The sequence below is a fragment of the Balaenoptera borealis genome, assembly GCF_965194805.1.
Source record: "Balaenoptera borealis genome assembly, chromosome: 3".
NCBI classification, from domain to species: Eukaryota; Metazoa; Chordata; class Mammalia; order Artiodactyla; family Balaenopteridae; genus Balaenoptera; species Balaenoptera borealis.
The window spans coordinates 65,898,333-65,906,827 of record NC_138866.1 but is presented as its reverse complement, the minus strand read 5'-3'; the positions used below and the strand labels follow the sequence as shown (position 1 = coordinate 65,906,827).

Genomic DNA, 8,495 nt, shown 5'->3' with positions numbered 1-8,495 from the left:
CCCAGAGGGTATAGCTGAAGTTGGAGTGTGGTTTGGGCTCCCTCAGATTCCCCTGGGGAGGGTTTCTCCCACAGTTTCCTTTATAGAATCCAAGATACTGGCCCAGAGACTTCAAGAAGGTGGTCAGCTTCCTGGCAGATTCAATGAGAGGTAGATTCTGAGATGGTTGGAAAGATTATTGGATTATGACATATTAGATTATTAATTGGTTCAATCAAAAAATTTTACTGAGTACCTACTATGGGCTGGCCACTGTTCCAGATGCTTAGAATACATTGCTGAACAAAAAAGATAAAAATTCCTGCCCCCATGGAGCTTACATTCTAGTGGAAATAAAACCAATAAAAATAGGCAGAATCAATCATCTTTAATGATAAAGATAAGGGGGATTGGAAGCATTGAAGGGTGCAGTTCTGATTTTAAACAGTATTAGTTAATCAGAGTGACCAGGATAGATCTCATTGAGAAGTGAAGTTTTGAGGAGAGTTGAAGGCGGAGAGGGAGTTCTCCATGGGGCTATCGGAAGGAAGAGCATCCAGATGGAAGGGACAGATCAGAGCAAGGCCCTTAGGCAGGAGCCTGTTGGTGCACTTGAGGACAGCAAAAGGCCTTGTAGCTGGAGCAGAGTGAGCAAGGGGGAGAGGAATAGGAGTAAAGGTCAAAAGCAATGGGGTGGGACAGAGCAAGTAGCGAGTTGCAGGCCATTGGAAGGACTTTGGCTTTTACTCTGCATAAGATGTGCAGCCACTGGACAGTTTGAGCAGAGGAGTGACATGATCTGACCTTGTGCAAGGATAACGCTGGTTACTGTACTAAGAACAGGCTATAGGAGAACGAAGGAGGAAGCAGAGACTGTTGCAGTCATCAAGGTGAGAGATGATGGTAGTTCAGCCGAGAGCGCTAGGAATGGCAGAGTGAAGAGAGAGAGAGAAAGGGAGGATTCTGGATATATTTGGCCATAAAGATAAAGCCAAAAAGACCTCCTAATGGGTAGGAGAGTGAGTGAGTGGCTTCTAGTTCTAGGAATAAGTACTATGAGAAACATGAACAGAAGAAAAATCTCAGTGCCCAGTGAGAGTCCCCCAGGACTTGGCTGGCCCTGGGAGCAGGGGCAGCCATAGTAGTAAGAGCAACAGCTCGTGGCTGGTCTGGCTCTGCTTGGTCCTGACCCCTCTTGGACTTGTGGCCTGTCTTCTCCATTTCTTTCATTGGCTACTCCACCCCAGACACCTTCAGGGTGATATGCCAAAATAATATTAAATGTACACTCTGCAGTTTATTCAAGTATTTATCCTGCAAGTACATATTTAGCACCTGTTCTGTGCCAATTCCTGTGCCACATGCTGAGGATAAGAGACTCACAGTCACGCCTTGGTTTACTCAGCCAGACTGGGTCTCAGCTCAGTGCCTGCCCATCCGATTCGTCACAGAGATCCTTTGGGATAAGGACTGTTTTTGGCTCTGTTTTACAGATAAGGAAAGTGGAGCTTAGAAAGGTTAAATAACTTTCCAAGGTCACAAAGCTAGTTAGGGGTGAGCTATTATTTGACCTAGGTGTGTCTGACTTAGATGGTTACTTTTAGCCTCTATGTTCTAAAACAGAAGTTGGCAAACTTTTTCTGTAAAGGGCCAGAAAATAAATATTTTAGGCTTTGTGGATCATGTTGTCTTTGTCACAACTACTCTGCCACTGTAGTGAGAAAGCAGCCATAGACAGTATGTAAACCAGCGGTCCCCAAATTTTTGACACCAGGGACTGGTTTCGTGGAAGACAGTTTTTCCATGGGGGCGGCAGGGGGATGGTTCAGGCAGTAACGTGAGCGATGGGGAGAGATGGGGGGCAGCAGAGGAAGCTTCACTCGTGCTGTGCGGCCCGGCTGCTGACAGGCCACAGGCGGGTACTAGTCCTTGGCCCTGATGTAAATGATCGAGCATGGCTGTGTTAGATAAAACTTTACTTATGGACACTGAAATCTGAATTTCATATTGTTTTCATGTCATGAAATATTATTCTTCTGTTGATTTTTTCTGACCGTTTGAAAATGTAAACCCCATTCTTAGCTCACAGGTCATTAAAAAACAGGCAGCAAGCTGGATTTGGCCCATGGACCATAGTTGTCAGCTCATACTCTGAAAGGGAAAGTCTCCTAAAATTGTGGAATTTTCCACACACAGTGTGTCCATTAGATTTTGATCCTCATAATTCTGAGATTCAGAGCAGGGGAAACTGAGGCCCACAGGGGCTATTACTTGCTGAGGGCCACAGAGCAGTGGTGACTGGCCCTGGGTCTGCTGAATGCATTCATGGGCTTCTATAAGGGCCGCTGTCCCGTTGCTTATGGCTGCCTGATTTCCGTAGAATGCTGAGGGCAACAGTCTCCCAGGAACATCATCAGGGTCCATGAAGGCCTCAGTCTACTTAGCTTAGGGCTCTCAGTAGTAAAATCTTGAGATCAGAAAGGAAAACAAATCCTGGGCTTGACAAGAGACTTAAAAGGGACATGAGAGAGATTAATTACACACCTTTCAAGAGCTTAGCCTCCAGCATCTGAGCCAAACAGAATGATTGTCACCTGCCAGTCCCTTTGCTGTGAATTTAGTTGTCTCAGTGTGCCCCCTCTCCAAGTTCAAGCAGTCCTCCCCACTGGTAAGAGAAGCAAACTCCCTAATGTAGCATTTCTGGTCTCTGCCCAGGACCTGCCACACCAGCTGCCCTTGTCAGATCTAGAATCTGCCCAAGACAAAAAAAAAAAAAAAAAGCTTGTGTGACTTTTGATTCCACATGAACTGTAAAGTCTTTAACGCATCTCATGATTTTTAAGACATTTTTGGGTAAAACTAACTGATTAAAAATCAATCAAGTAAAAAATTGAAATGAACCTCCTACTGCCTTTAAAGGGGAATGTAGGAGATAAAAGAGCATTCTTGGAGAAGGAGGAGGATAGTATTTGGGAGGTCAATGACCTGATCCTTCAGAAGCTGTCCCTCGAGTGATTTCTGCTGAATGGGGAGTAGATCAGACGATCCCTGCATCACATCATAGGTGAGTGGAGATGGGGAGGGCATTGGCTCAACCAGTAGAAAAGCCAGAGACTTAGGGACTATTGACCTGGCTTGAAAAGATGATCTGAGGTCATCGGACTCCTCTATGGGTAAACTGTGACCGAGAGAGTTGATGGAGGTAAGGCAGTAAACTCAGACCCGGAGCTGTCACGTGGCCCAGTACAAGCTGAATTGATGAGGAAATCAGGAATCTCCGAGGAGGGGAGAAGTCAAGCATGGTCGTGATGGAGTGCTGGAGTCAAGGTCTTCCCAGCCCTGCCATTGAGGTCCTGGCCACCCGCTCTAGTTCTTGCCTCCAGGACACCCAGCCCCAACAAGTAACCTACCAACATTCCTATTGTTGGGTTTCTGTAAGACTCCTTCTTATTAAGGCAAATCCCCTTTACTTGAGATTGCTTGAGTGAGTGTCTGTTCCTATCAACCAGAGGAGTGATACCTAAAACACATGTTCATCTATTTGCTCATTCACTCAATCAATATTTATTTTTAAGTTCTGGGGATCCAGCAATGAGCAAGACGAAGCTGCTTCTCCTGTGGGCTCATGTTCTAGTCGGGGTCCAGGAGGGATAAAGAGGCTAAACAGATAAACAAGTGAATATATACTATATCAGATGCTGGTAATTACAACGGAAGAATGTGGAGGAAATGACAGAAGTCCTCACTGATAAGGTAACATTTGAGTGGAGACCTTAGGAGGTGGGAGAGCCAGTCCCACAAATATCTGGGGGGAGCATTCCAGGCCCAGAGTACAGTGAACGCAAAGGAGGCACATGTTTGGTGTGTCTATCAACCACGGGACTCGAGTGGCTGGGCTGAGTGAGTGAGGGTGACAGCCGCAGAAGACGGATCAGAGTTTCCAATTATTATTATTCATTCAATAACCTTTATTGAACTCTACTATGTGCTAGGTCTCCTGAAAGTTCTAGAATTAGGAATTAGGGTACAAATGTCTTTTGTCTTCAAAGGCTCCCAGTTTCACTCCAGCCATCTGACACTAAAATAATCTGCAGCTTGTATTTTCCATACTCGAAAATGAAACAAATATATTAGGAGAGATAAAGCGGTCAAGTCATTTGCTTACTTCCTCGGACGAGTATAATGCATGGAAAAAGATACAGAACTGCAGGGTTGAAACAAGGCTTTAAAGTTTTATTCATCTACTTCTGCCCCTGCCTCCAAGGCAGGGGGGGCGGGTGTGCTCCCAAGTTGCCCCAGAAATGCAGCCCCCTCTCTTGAGCTTTGGAGAGATTCCAGTGAGGACTTTCCAAAGCTGTCTTTGGAAATGCCTTCTGCAAACCCAACACTGAACTCGTGCAGTGCTGCATGAAAACATAAAGGCTTTCCCCACGAGGTACTGCTGCTACCAAAAATGTTACCAGGTGACCCAATTCCTTCATTCAAATGTTATTTTTAGTGAATGTCAGATAAAGGAAGAGTATCATTATGAAGCTGAGAACAAATCCCCTGCACATGCCTCCTCTTTTCATCTGTACCACCCATGGAGGACAAGAGTGACACCTGGCCAGTCTCTCTCTCTCTCTCTCAAGATGACATCTGACCAGATCCCAAAGTAGTCATGCTTCAGCTGAAATATGAGTCTGCCTTTTCTCTTCCAAAGAAAATCAAAACTGTCCCCCATTTAAGTTCCTAAATGCATAATAACTCTGCTAAGTAATGGACTTGAATATAATTTACCATTTCCCAGAGACAGAAATAACATTAATAACTATCATTTGGATACATCTGCTCCTCAGATTTACAATCAATCTAAAAGATTGTATATTTGTTTCCGTGTCTTCTATGAAAAGTCTAAATGTTGACCTGTGCTCCCTTAAAGAAAATGCATGAAAATGAAGTATTACTAAATCTCCCATCCTGCTCTCATTATAGACAAATCACTATCACTCTGTGTTTGCTGTACTGCTGTTGGTGGCTCTGTGTGTGTGTGCATGTGTGTGTATGTATATATTTGTGTGCACAGTTGTGTGTGTGTGTGATGGTGTATGCGTGTAGGGTTTGGACAGTCCACATTAGAAATCTGCCTTCTGTTTGCCCCAGTGAATTTCCATTTTCTATTCCTTTCTTCTTGCAAACCAAGAAAGGCAAAAAAGAAAGTTTGCTCAATTGTCAGAAACACAGATTCTTGCCATCTGTTTACTAGGGTACAAAAACTGAAATTGCTCAAGATAACACTTAGGATTTGATGAGGGCAATTGGTTTCTTTGGATGAAGTTCAGTGCTAATGTGACCAGGGCACAGGTTCAATCCCTTATGGACCACCTCGAGTCACACACAGATGAGACCTGGCTTCATAGTCAGTGTTTCTACCTCCTGAACCTTGACCAGTTGTCCTTTCAGTGTTCACTGTTGCCCACAAATAGGAAACCACATGCAGTGAGTATAGCTCCATGAAAATTACTACAGAGGAAATAGCTCAAAGAGCTGGCCCTGCCAATGGGAAATACCATCTATATGACATAATGACTAAATGACAGAATATTGCCAACACTTGGTGCTTATGTAAATGTAAAGAGCTCAACATCTGTACACTGATGTCTATTTTTTCAGTATGACTAATTTCTTTATAAAACCAGTAGAGCCTAATGTTTAAGATCTTGAGCTCCAGAGTCAGAGACTTTTTTTTTTTTGCATTTTTTTAAAATTTAGTTTTTATTTTATGTTGTGGTATAGTTGATTTACAATGTTGTGTTAGTTTCAGGTGTACAGCAAAGTGATTCAGTTATGCATATACATGTATCCATTCTTTTTCAGATTCTTTTCCCATATAGGTTATTACAGAAAATTGAATAGAGTTCCCTGTGCTATACAGTAGGTCCTTGTTGATTATGTATTTTATATCTAGTAGTGTGTATATGTTAATCTCAAACTCTTAGTTTATCCCTTCCCCCAACCTTTCCTTTTTGGTAACCATAAGTTTGTTTCTGAAGTCTGTAAGTCTGTTTCTGTTTTATAAATAAGTTCATTTGTACCATTCTTTTTAGATTCCACATATAAGTGATATATGATTTTTGTCTTTCTCTGACTTACTTCACTTAGTATGATAATCTCTAGGTCCATCCATGTTGCGGCAAATGGCATTTTTAATTCAAATTCCTCCTTCACCTTTTACTAGCTGTGTCATCTTGGACAAATTAATGAACCTCTCTAAGCCTCAATTTCCTATCTGTTAAATCGAGGTTAAATAGTAGCCAGCTCCTTATTAACAGGATTATATGAGATGCATGTAATGCACTTGGCATACTGTCCCCCACAATCAGCATTCAGGAGATGTTAGCTGTTGTTATTCAGTATTATTTGCGTCTGCAGATAATGATAGTGCCTACTGCATCAGGCTATTGCAAGCATTAAATGAGATAATCCAGGTAAAGAGCTTAGCACAGTGCCTAATTCATAGTAAGGGCTCAATAAATGGAGGCCTCCATAATAGTGATAATGATGACAATGACCAGAGAGGTGAAGTGACTAGCTCAAATTTACATAGTTGGTTAGTGGGTGAGTGGGAAATAGAATCTGAGTGCGGTGTCACTTCTGTACTATGCCTCTATATTAAAATGTGAGCTAAGGGGACTTCCCTGGTGGTCCAGTGGCTAAGGCTCCACACTCCCAATGCAGGGGGCCCAAGTTCGATTCCTGGTCAGGGAACTAGATCCCACATGACGCAACTAAGAGTTCACATGCCGCAACTAAGAGTCCTCATGCCACAACTAAGAGTCCACATACTGCAACTAAGAGTTCACATGCCTCAACGAAGATCCCACATGCCACAACTAAGACCTGGTGCAGCTAAATAAATAAATAAATAAATAAACAATTTTTTTTAAATGTGAGCTAAGAACTGGTAATGAATATAATTCTTCCTGAACCTTAATTTCTGTCACCTTAGCACCAGTAGACAGCTTCTTAATATTTGAAAAAGTTGTTTCTCTTTACTTTGGGGAATCCACGTTTTTCTAGAACCACATTTTAAACAAAAGTTTCTTGTCCATCTTTCATATCATGAATTAATCAGCTTTTCAATTTTCAATAAATTCAATGGCCATTTTTCATAGAGAAAGAGTTTATCACTTCTGGAGAATAGTAGAGAACAACAAAGTCAGGCTAAGACGAGATTCGAAATGACAAATTCCTATGTATCATAGAAATCCAGAGTCACTTACAAATAGCAGAAATGGCAGATTGTAAACATGCCAGTGTGAAATCCTCGAATGCCAAGGGTCTACCCTCCCCATTCATTTCCCAAGATATTGTTCTAGGAAAAATCTTTGGAGAATTTGGAGAAAAGCCTGAAATAGTTTCAAAGAACATTAGCTTTAAACTGTCTTTTGGTATGCAAGTTTCTTACAAATTCAAACTCATTTTTAAATATTTAAATAAAAAGATATGATAAAGAACACCTATTATCATAGTCGGTGGTAGAGAAAGAGTTGTTTTAATCTCACTGATCCATCATGATGGTTGAGATAGTTGCAGCTGGGAAAAGCACATTTCTTCAGTGATCTGAAAGATTTTTCTTTTCTTCAACAAATCTCATTTGGAATTTTAGATTTCATCATAATTTCTTATATTTAATTATTATTACTTTAGATTCAGACCAATTAATTATTACTTCAGATTCAAGCATTTTTCAAAAGCTATTCTACCTATACTAAGCTGGGTCTTATAGGAGGACAAGAATAGATTTCATAGGTGGTAAATCTGGGCCTAAATGTCTCTGAGTATTATGGGAATAGACATATTTCTCATTTTGTTCTCAGCAGAACCTTTCTCTCATATTTCATGATAGTGAAAATTATTCAAGGCATTATAAAGAATGGGAGAGGAGGATAATGGGAAGGGTTGAATGAGAAATCAAGACTTGAGTGGTATCAGATACCAATGAAATATGTAGCCTGATGGTTGTTTCTTACTATGATTGGATGTCATGGGAGATCAAAATGAAACCCATTCCTCATGTGCACGGTGCACCCCACACTATCCAAACTTTCGTGGAGTTTGGGTAGAGGAGGAGGTGGGAGGTGACACCCCTGCTCTTGATTCCTGCTTCCAGTGGAGTAGTTTATGTGTCATCTGAGCACCTACATGTGTATTTCTTATTCAGTTGGTACTTTCCCACACATGAAACTCAGCACCTTTCACTGCTTGGCACAAAGCAAGTAAAACAACAAAAAGGCCTCACTTATGACCCTTGTGTGTACAGCAGACTTTATATAAATATGGGGAGATGAAGGGATTTTATAACCCCGAAACATAACTTCAAATTGAATTTAATGCAACCTGAGCTTAAACATCTCTGCTCCTGCCTCCTGAAATGTTTAACCCTCTCCTCTTCCCTTTCTCTCCCCTCTTAAAAGCTAATTTCTTCCATTTGCTTATGTATAACCATTTAGCTTTTCCTTTGTTCGGCCTTGCCC

The 8,495-nt window shown here is 41.6% G+C and overlaps 1 long non-coding RNA gene across 1 annotated transcript in view; it reads right to left on the bottom strand.

Annotated features, from left to right (window-relative positions):
- LOC309625139 overlaps positions 1-8,495 on the bottom strand; it is a 479,966-nt gene that overhangs the window by 23,127 nt on the left and 448,344 nt on the right. The gene's annotated exons all lie outside the window — the stretch shown is intronic.